The following is a 10859-nucleotide window of genomic DNA, read 5'->3' on the forward strand; positions in this document are numbered from 1 at the left end:
TAACGTCAAGCTCAAAGGCTGAGGGGAGCCCCTCACCTAAGTAGGTGGAGGAGATGAGGAGAAGGCTAAGGCGTGGTTTTAAAGTTGGCGGTGCGAAGGCATCTCGGAACGGAAATTTCGACTGTCCTTGTTGTTTTTGTTTATGATTAAGCTGGCTTTATACCAGCACGGGCTCTTGCTCATATAGCAGCCCGTAAGTCATTTTTTGATGTGAAGGTGAATTGTTGGATGTGGATATGAAACCTCTATTTATGATCCGTGGTCATGCCAGTGAAATGATTTGAGTGGAAATGAAAGGATTGACAGGAGAGGTTGCAAACCTCTTGAAATCCTAAGGTACCCGTCAGTAGGAGAAAAAGAAAGATAGTAGCAAATACCGGCGAGCCGGAGAAAGCCATTTAGGAAAAATGAAATTATTTATGGGGAGAGCAAAAGCGAATTCGAATGTCCAGGTTTTGGTCCCTTTTGTGCCGGCGTGCTCCGGCCAGGTGGCGTGAATGTCCTTCCTCTGTGAAGGTGGTGGCGTATCCTCCCGGTGGGGAATCATGCTACACTGGCGAGGATTCAGGTTCTAATGTGTTTGGACGCTTTGTTCTGAGTGCTCAAGTTACTTCAAACTTGGCTTTGATAGACCCCATAGTTTAAATGGTGAAGTTGTTCCGTTTAATTTGCTCGAATATTTTTCGTCATTTGCATTCATTAAAAGTTTGTTGACCTCATTCCTGAAGTTTCTAATGGTAATTAAGTATATTTCCAAGTAAATTGTAAATACAGTGAAAAGTTATGTTTTTGTGAATGCTTGAAAGGTAGTTTGCGTTATTGTTCAGTGAAGATTGTTTATATAAGTTAAGTCAGCTGTTTACAAGTGCTATACGTCACAAACGCAACCAATAAAAATGAGCGAATAAGTTCCACTTTGTTGAATGATCAAGGATGGAAAGAAGGTCTCTCTCTCTCTCTCTCTCTCTCTCTCTCTCTCTCTCTCTCTCTCTGCCGTATTTATGTAGGGTATTTAAATGTTAGTCTGGATGCTATATTTACTCGACTCGTTCCCACGTGTTTACTTGTTTTCAGTGCTAATAACCGCCACATTATGTGCATCATTTTATTAGCATTAGTTTTATCGACAGAGTATTTTTGATAAGATAACGGCACAACGAGTGCCTGTTCTTTCGTCCCCGTACCACTTGTCCGAAGAGTGGCTCTCAGAGATCAGCTTTTAGTGATAGGGAGAGCTGGGCGCTCATTTCCTGTTCACTTTTCACTAATGATTTATCTATACACACACACACACACACACATATATATATATATATATATATATATATATATATATATATATATATATATATATATATGTGTGTGTGTGTGTGTGTAATATATATATATATATATATATATATATATATATATATATATATATATATATATATATATATATATATATATATATATATATATATATATATATATATATATATATATGTAATGCGTGTGTGTATAATATAATATTCATATATATATATATATATATATATATATATATATATATATATATATATATATATATATATATATATATATATATATATATCCTTCTTTGCCAGAGGAGTGATATAACTCAAAAATTGCTATTTTTCAGGAGAAGCATTTTAAAGTTTAAAACTCTCTGTACTCTCTATTGGGTAATAGTGACATGTCATGCCCTCTAGCTTTTACCACAACATTAAACAAAGAACGGGCTATCTGCTAGTATCGATAACTCAAAATACACATTTTTTTGAGTTGTGTCACTCTTCTGGCAAATGAGCGATATATATATATATATATATATATATATATATATATATATATATATATATATATATATATATATATATATATATATATATATATTATATATATATATATATATATATATATATATATATATATATATATATATATATATATATATATATATATATATATAGAGAGAGAGAGAGAGAGAGAGAGAGAGAGAGAGAGAGAGAGAGAGAGAGAGAGAGAGAGAGAGACCCTTCCCACCCTGCCACACCAACTCTTGAAATTAATACCAGTTTTATATGAGAGCAGAGTCGAAAAGAATTTTTTTCTTATGCAAATGAAAAAAAAAAATTTTTTGTCGTCTTCATAATTGCATTAGAAAAATTAACGCATCCTCAAAAGTGTAAGTGGTGTATTGTGGAAAATGGGGTTCGAGTCTGATGAGTCAAGTATTTGCTTGTTGTTAAGAGTCCGTGAGTAATCAAAGACGTATTGAAATAATTTGTGCTTTGTTTTTATTAACCTTAAAAGTACAATTATGGTCGATTACAGAGTTATCCAAGTAAGCGCGTCATTGGTTCATGGTTGAATATTTTTTTCAAGAATAGAATTAAATGCGATGATTAAAAACGATTCGGGTCATGAAGTGGAGCAGGAAAATCATCCTGGTTGATTCAGTCAGTGCCGTCTTTGATGGAATAAATATTGCCACAGCTGATACAAACTCACAATGGAAACTCATTTCTTGAGCTGGAAAATGTTACTCAAGATCGATGATATAATGTGATAACCAAATACAGTAGATAAGCAAAGCATGATAGATGAAGTCGTGTTTTTTTTTCTACATGTAATTAATGTTTTAATGTATTTTTATATGCATGTAGAAAAAACGACGCATTTTTTACTCGCCAGAGAGGTGTGTCTTTCACTTCCGTCGTAGTTAAGCACTAGCGGTACTCCCTTTTTCGGTCGAGTTGGGGGAAAGGTAAGGGTTATTGCATGCATCAAGTTACTCTTCTCATAGGCCTTTACGTTTAACATATTGAACGAATCTTAAAGACTTTGGTAGGAAAAAAGCAGTTTATACACTTTAGTAATGCTCGACAAAGGAAGCTAATAATTTAATACCACTTTTGTGTCTTGGTCCAAATGTAATAATATCAGACATTGAACTGTACACGTTTAGTAGTCCAAAATGTTAGCTTGTATTTCATTGTCTAGTAATAGGTATTTGTGTTACTGTATATATATCTGATTTAATCGGTTTGTATTTCTGTATTAGTGCTTAGGCACTAATACAGGTAATTTTTATTCACTTAGTGAAGCTCCAGATATGGAAGCGTATCCAGTAACTTTTTATTTAGTGGCGTGGTGCGGGTCGTCATTGTATTCTAAAACAGGCATTGTTCCTTTTCTACCCATTTCATGTACTTCTGTTTTATTTTTCTTCTTCTCGCGGTGTTTTACGAGGTCCCATTACAAATTCTGTACGTGGCTGGCTCATAACGCTGTGTATGTGTATACATATATATATATATATATATGTATGCATGTATGTATGTGTGTATGTATGTACATGTGTGTGCGTTTATGTACATAAGTGCACACGATAACTTGAACGCATATACCCGCCAGCTACGTTTGGATGATGTACTCGAACTTGCTAGCAAAGATAATTGCCGTCATTAGTGAGTGTTACAGACACTCAAGAAATGATTGCAACCCGACCTTCGCAGGGACTAAAAATAGACGCCTTTTTTCCCCCCAGAGTATATGACAGATGTATGACGCAATTACTCTTGCTTCGGTTTTTTCTCCCAGGTCAAATTATGGTCCAATCGGATGCCCCGGCTTTAGGAAGCTTTTTCGTTCTTTTTCGGTCGTCGTCCATCCCCGAAATTGCGATACAGCTTTGTCTGATTTCTCGAAGCAGCTTAAAGCGTGGCTCTTGGAATTCCAATACTTTTATGGTCGCTATCCCTAATACATATCGTGACTTCTAATGGCTTTTGGATGATGGAAAATCAGTCTTGTCTTCGTGTTTATATTTCCCAACTTCACATTCTTGTTTGTAGGAAAATGAGTCTTGCATGTTCTTAGAAAAAGCGTCACCATTTGGATTGGATTGGATTATAGAATTTAGGCCAAAGGCCAAGCACTGGGACCTATAAGGTCATTCAGCGCGCAAAGGGAAATTGACAGTAGGAAGGTTTGAAAGGTGTAACTAGAGGAAAACCTCGCAGTTGCACTGTGAAACAATATTATTGTTAGAGAGGTTGGTAAATCAGGTGGAAGAAGGAGAATATGAACGGAGGTACGGAAAAAGGAATGAAAGAAGTTGCATTTAGGGGCCGAAGAGACGCTGCAAAGAACCTTAAGTAATGCCTACGGTGTACCACGTGAGGTGCAATGACGGCACTACCCCCCCCCTACGGGGGTCACTATTTGCAATTTTTTTCCCAAAATTTTGAACGGCCTATCCTTAAAATAGAATTGAAATTGAATTTCAACGGTCATTTGGTGGCCAGTAGAATATCTGTTATGTTATCCGTTTGGTTTTAACTTACGCTTACATCATTCGCAACAAGAAATGCCCTTATAGCACCCTTTCGTCGAGTATTGCTTTATGACATACTTGTAATTTCAACTTCCATCATTACCTTCGCCACCGAATTTAGGAGGCGGTAGTGTTTTCAGTTATGTGCGTGTGTGTGTTTTTACTAACTGAGAGAATGAATGACCGGATTTTTTAGCATTTTAGTTTCATTTTTATGTGTTTGTTTCATTTGTCTGTATTCTCAATTTCCTTGCACACTATAGTTTTCAAGATTTTTGATGTTATAAACATTGTACCTTGAGTTCATTATTTTGATATCTGGAATTATGCTGCCTCCCTGAGTCAAAGTCGTGTGATATACTGTGGTTTCCTCACAAATTTTCGTTTTACAGTGAAAGGAATGCACCGACGCATGGGCGGGCGTCTACGCCCAAAACTCTGAATCACAGAATTTTAATTGGCAGCTACTAGGTGTCATGTAAAGGAAGCAATTTCATCTTTCTCATTTTCCTTCGATAAAGATAGAATGTTTCTTGTAATAGCTATTAAATTTTAATTTCGTTTTCTTGTAACCTTGTACATTTATAATAATAAAATCTGAGTGGATCATTCTTGTTTGTCCGCCCCGGGTGGGACGGCGTAGGTAGGGGATCGGAAGGGTAGGGAAGACATGACACATTCACCCTCCTCCTGCAAACCCGTTTGTCCGCCCCGGGTGAGGGCAGGGCAGGTAGGGCATTGGGAGGGTAGGGAAGACATGACACTCCACTCTCCTCCTGCAAACCTGTTTGTCCGTCACAGGTAGGGGCGGGGTAGGTAGGGGATTGGGAGGGTAGGAGAGACATGACACATTCACCCTCCTCTTACAAACCTGTTTGTCCGCCCCGGGTGAGGGCGGGGTAGATAGGGGATTGAAAGGGTAGGGGAGACATGACACATCCACTATCCTCCTGCAAACCTGTTTGTCCGTCACAGGTGGGGGCGGGGTAGGTAGGGGATTAGGAGGGTAGGGGAGGCATGACAAATCCACTCTCCTCCTGCAAACCTGTTTGTTCGTCACAGGTGGGCCGGGGTAGGTAGGGGATTGGGAGGGTAGGGACGACATGACGCAACCATTCTCCTCCTGCAAACCTGTTTGTCCGCCACAGGTGGGGGCAGGATAGGTAGGGGATCGGGAGGGTAGGGGAGACTTGACGAGCAGCGCCTGGTTCCAGCACAGCATAGCACGCGCCATCAGGCTCATAACAGTAATAATCTGTTGGTGAGATTTGTTAATATTAAGCTCGGTCATGCGGGCTGGAAAGCGTTGAAAGTCATTCCTCTGTAAATTATAGATTTACATTGGTGTGCAGAAACGTGTTCATTGATTTCGTTTGTTGCGGGGCCGGGGGAGGGAAGCGCCAGCTTGTCGGGAGATGGGGGGAGGGATGTCTCAGATTTCCGATGACGTGTCTCCAAAAGATTTAGAAAAAAAAGATAAGTTTTGGTGTGTGGAAATCGAAGTTCTCGGTGAATCAGTAACTGATGGTTAGCAGTTGGTAAGTATGGTTTATGGTGAACGATTGAAGATTCTCTCTCTCTCTCTCTCTCTCTCTCTCTCTCTCTCTCTCTCTCTCTCTCTCTCTCGTGTAAGAGTGCTGTATGAAAGTTGGTCTGCACGATAGCACGTTACCGTGCTATTTTCGAAAGTGCTGTTTTTACTTGGGATAAATATTTCTCTCTCTGAATTAGGAATACCATGTGAAAATTGGTTTGAATAAATGGACGTTCTATATTAGAAAGTACTTATTAATTTGTGAATCTCTCTCTCTCTCTCTCTCTCTCTCTCTCTCTCTCTCTCTCTCTCTCTCTCTCTCTCTCTCTCTGATTAACTTACATCCACGTTAACCTCATTTATCCCCGGAAGGAAACATTTAGTATAGGACCCTAGACCCCTTCCCCCTCCTCTTACCTATTAATTAACCTGCAGGTTTGTTCCTTCATTGAGGGACATTGAATAAGCAGGGCTTCTGGATGGCTGTCACCCACCACAGGAACTGAAACACCTGTGCCGGAAAGTTACGGTGGAAAGGGCTTCTGTTACTTAGGGAATTGAGTGCAGACTCCCGTTGGTGTGATGATGTGATGTGTTTGTGTAAATAAACTGCGTTTGAATGTCTTCAACAGTGTGTCGCGAACTTTTCTTCGAAAATACTTAAAAATAGCGATCTTTTCATTTTGTATGGAAAAATATAAAATGGAGTTCGAACTGAACTCCTGAACACGAAGAAAAATTTGTTGGAATGTTAGGGACTTGGGAGACTATAAAAGAAGGAAGCATAACATTGCTACAAGAATGTCCTCTCACACACTTAACAGTATTTCATGTGCGTCGCCAGTTAAACTTGGAAATCAATAATGGAGTATTAAATCGCTGTAGTACTGTGTTGCGTTCCCCCTCTCTCTCTCTCTCTCTGTATATATATTAAGTTAAAGCTCATATATATATATATATATATATATATATATATATATATATATATATATATATATATATATATATATATATATATATATATATATATATATATATATATATATATATATATATATATATATATATATATATATATATATATATATATATATATATATATATATATATATATACGTGAAATTTTGTCACATACACGCATGTCGTTTTTTATATTCACAAATATTAAAACACAAATATCATTTAACATCGATTTCACTATAACTTGGGAATAATTTCACTGAGAGTGAATTATAATTGATAAACGCTTTTGGCTGAAAAGCCAAGTGACCCAAGTCGACTGTCATTATTGTACAGTATGTAAACAAAGCCTTGTAGGCTCAAATCCTGGCCTGGGCAGAAGCACCTGTTAGTTGTAACTCCCATTGTGTGTAATTTATGTGTAATTTATTTCCAAGGTGTAGGGAATTCGATATTAAACGAGAATTTTGGCCCAATGTTTGCAAACATTACGTGTGTGCGTGTGATTTGTTGGTGCGTATGTCTTTTTTTGTTTCTGTTTTATCATTTGAGAGGAATATAGGATGTAGTTTTTCCTTTTTCTGGAAGGTTCAGTTTTGTTCACGTGATTGTTTCAGAGAATAACTTCATCTGCAAACTCTCAGAATTTTCAAGTAGATGGATGGCTTCCCTGGTTAAGGCCGGGGTCATATTTCCATTTTCCTGGCCATGTTGATTGTTCGATCCCCTTCAAAGGTGTCCGAATGCTTGCTCTTGGTGTGTGTGACATAAGGGGGAGAATTATGGTTGTGGGATGATGCTGAGGATAGATTGACTTAAGGGCTATTAAACACTTGTAGTTTATTCTTTTTTCAGTCAGTTGCTTTCGTGAACATAGTCCTTCCAGGAGCATGTCCTCGGCATCTCCCTTTCTTAGGGTGGAGTTGAGAGGCCCCTACCGTCCCGCCCACCCGTGAGTACTTCAGATTGTTGGACTAATCTATAGGATGGTCAGTCTTCCCGGGAACACTGCCTTGCCTTCTTCCATTCATCTGCAACTTCTTGGAACAGAGACAGAGATCGCTTACCTCCTTTGGGTAGGAGGGCGAAGGATGCGGCAACCGGTTCACTATCCTTTGGTGTAAAGAACATCTTCACATGGACCTTTTATCCTTGCGTTAGAAAACAGAGAACTAATAGCTAATAAATCTCGTAAAATTAGGAAACTTTTTTCATATTTTAAGCAATTGATCATCACGTCTGCCTTAAATGTATGTATAGCTAATTATGACCACATGCCTTACCACAGCTAAACTAAACTGTTACACATTGCGTGTTTACGTAAAGGTCTTCCTACCGTAGAGACAACAGCGAAGTCGCGTGTATTTTCTGTGATTTGGAATCGACTCTGATATTTTGATTATTTTTGAACCAGTTATGAGTCATGGGGAACTAGAATGAAGATCCGGCGTTTTTAAATTTTACGTGAATTTTTCTAATTTGTTTAAGGGCTAAAGTTTGGCAAATAATATTTGAAGAGGACCATTGACATTTGTTTGATTGTAGGGCATGGCTAGACAATTTGGGCATGTTGCTGCCCTTTGGTCGTACGGCCGCCAGGCGTTCGGACTCGGAGATGACAACACAACAGGCAGCTGTGTAGTAGCCGGCAGCCCTCTTCGCTCGCTTTCCATCCCTGACCCTCCCCCTCCCCAGGCAAATCCCGCCCATGATCATCCTCTCCTACAGCCCCCATGCTGGGTCCACCCTATCCTCCACAACCTCCACCACGTCTCTCTCTACTCTGAGTCTGACTCTGCCTCTGGTCTCCACTCTCCAGGACTCCTCAGTCTCGTAACACCTTGGTGATAGTGTGGGTGTGTCGTTACTCGGACCACAAGAGATTGCACTCCCTTGCCCTCCTCCCTGTATATTATTGTTCTTATTTCAAAATCCACCTCTCCGCACGTCTTGTCAAAAAAATCGCCCCCACACACTAGGGGATTTACATGTACGGTAAATTTTCTCTCTTGTAACTGGCTGTGATCACTTTGATGTACATGTGAAACGAATATATCGATTCCTTCGAACTTGAGAGAAGATAAATGCACGACGAGTAGTGATTTTTTATTTATAATAAAAAAGGTATGGTTTTCACCTAGTAAAACGACCGCCAGGGAGATTGATCCGGGATACATTAGCCGGTAGTGTGTATGCAGCAAGTCGTATTCTCAGAGGATATCGCACATAGATAGCTAGATAGATGCCCATGTGATCATTTGACTTGACGGCCAAATTTTACGTTTGTTTGTGCCCAGCGTTCACTCGGAGGAGGAGGTAAGGTTGAGAAAACACCACTTTCACGACCCGCCCCCACACGAATATTTTCGAAGCGATGGTGGGTTGAATTTTGACATGGTGTTACCGCTAACGAAGAAGTGGGACGAGAACGGAAAACAAAATAAAAAGAGGGCCTTGCGTCTGTCTGTGTGTATGTGCGCCGGCAGGGAGAGGAGAGGAGAGGAGGTGGAAGGACCAGCCCGTGTGATTCATCCTTAAATAAGCCATCCTTATTATACTGATATGGTAAGTGTTTCCTTTTTACTTCTTTTTTTTTTTGTGCGTATTTCAGTTCAGTGTTTGGGATTTTATTAAGTTTTATTGCCCGTTCATTATTGGTGTTTAGCTATATTATGGCAAAATTTCAATTATAGATTATCATACTTTTTTCTTTTATCATTAGCTTATGACCCTCCGCCTAGTGTCAGGGTAATATTGCCTTGGATTAACGTAGTTATTATTAATTTATCTACGTTCTCAATCCAGACAGCAGGGGATCCCTGTTCCGAGTAGTTTTGCTTGAACATATCTTGGCGGTATTCGTTGAATTATGCAATACTGTGGTCAGTGTAGGAATATATTACGTATGTTCTTTGATCCAAATGCCCAAACATCTAGTGTCCGTTGCCATATGAGAACTTAGACATTTTGTCTTTCATTACAATAGTCCTGACTACTATTTTTTCTAATGATATGTTAATTTTTTTTTATATCTAAAGTGAAACCACTTTTGTATAGACGCGGATAAGGTACAATCTCGGCCTGCCGAAGTTAAGCTTTCTATTTATCTTTTTTCTTTTTCCTTTGGTCTTCCTCGCGAGATCTCGACAAAAGGAGGAAATGGAGGAGGTTGCCAAGCGGCGTTCAGGTGCGTTTTGTTCGCCAGTTGCATAAGGGCGCCAATGTTAATGAACCCTTGCTCTGCAACTTTTCCTTCGGATGTGCTGATATGTTGTTATTGTTATCATACTGTTTTCTTTTCGTTGCTTGAGTGATAGTTCGCATACTATTTATGTAATGTATATATATGTGTGTGTATTTATGCATAGCCTACATGCTATATTCATGCTTGTCTCGTAGCGCTCACAGCGAATTCCCCACTAATATTTATATTCAGTTCGTCTTCCCTCCGAGTCAAGGGCATTTGTTGCCTCGAATCACAAGAAAACGATTCCAGTCTTGAGAGTCCTCTCCGACTCAAAATAGACCAGAACAGATCCTTTCGCTTAAAAGAGAAAATTGAACCACCTAAATCTCAGAGCGAGATGTCCTTGCAACCTCTCAACAAGAATACTTGTTTGTGAATTTGTTTTGATAAAACACACAGTTAAGAAAATTTCCAGCCCCGAGACATGTTATTGTAAAAGTGTCTTGATCTCAGATGCATTTCAACGATTCGTTTGTTTATATTTTGGTATGGGTCTCGATCGAGTTAACAGTAAACCATTCTCTCTCTCTCTCTCTCTCTCTCTCTCTCTCTCTCTCTCTCTCTCTCTCTCTCTCTCTCTGCAACACTTGCACGTTTACATTTTCATATTACGCAAACAAGTGTGTGTGTGTGTGTTTGTTTGTTACTAATGCACGAGTGGTGCTCATGATTTAAAATCCGTCTTTAGCTGGGTTAGGGGTTTGAGGTAAGTGCCATCTGTCTCTTCCCACCCCAGTATGTGTGTGTGTGTGTGTGTAAGAAGATGGGTCGTTGTG

At 39.2% G+C, this 10859-nt stretch overlaps 1 protein-coding gene across 24 annotated transcripts in view; it reads left to right on the plus strand.

Annotated features, from left to right (window-relative positions):
- Window positions 1–10859, plus strand: part of Mical (Molecule interacting with CasL) — a 388129-nt gene that overhangs the window by 122614 nt on the left and 254656 nt on the right. For 2 of the 24 annotated variants that reach the window (XR_010856356.1, XR_010856371.1), the window contains exon 1: window positions 8477–9401. The exons of 16 other annotated variants lie outside the window; for them this stretch is intronic. The gene's annotated coding sequence lies outside the window, so the exon portion shown is untranslated. Of the gene's footprint in view, window positions 1–8453; window positions 9402–10859 lie in introns of those variants that run through there. 6 more of the 24 variants (XR_010856360.1, XR_010856373.1, XR_010856368.1 and 3 more) reach the window with 4 other exon arrangements.

Source organism: Macrobrachium rosenbergii, chromosome 21 (genome assembly GCF_040412425.1).
Source record: "Macrobrachium rosenbergii isolate ZJJX-2024 chromosome 21, ASM4041242v1, whole genome shotgun sequence".
Lineage (NCBI taxonomy): Eukaryota > Metazoa > Arthropoda > Malacostraca > Decapoda > Palaemonidae > Macrobrachium > Macrobrachium rosenbergii.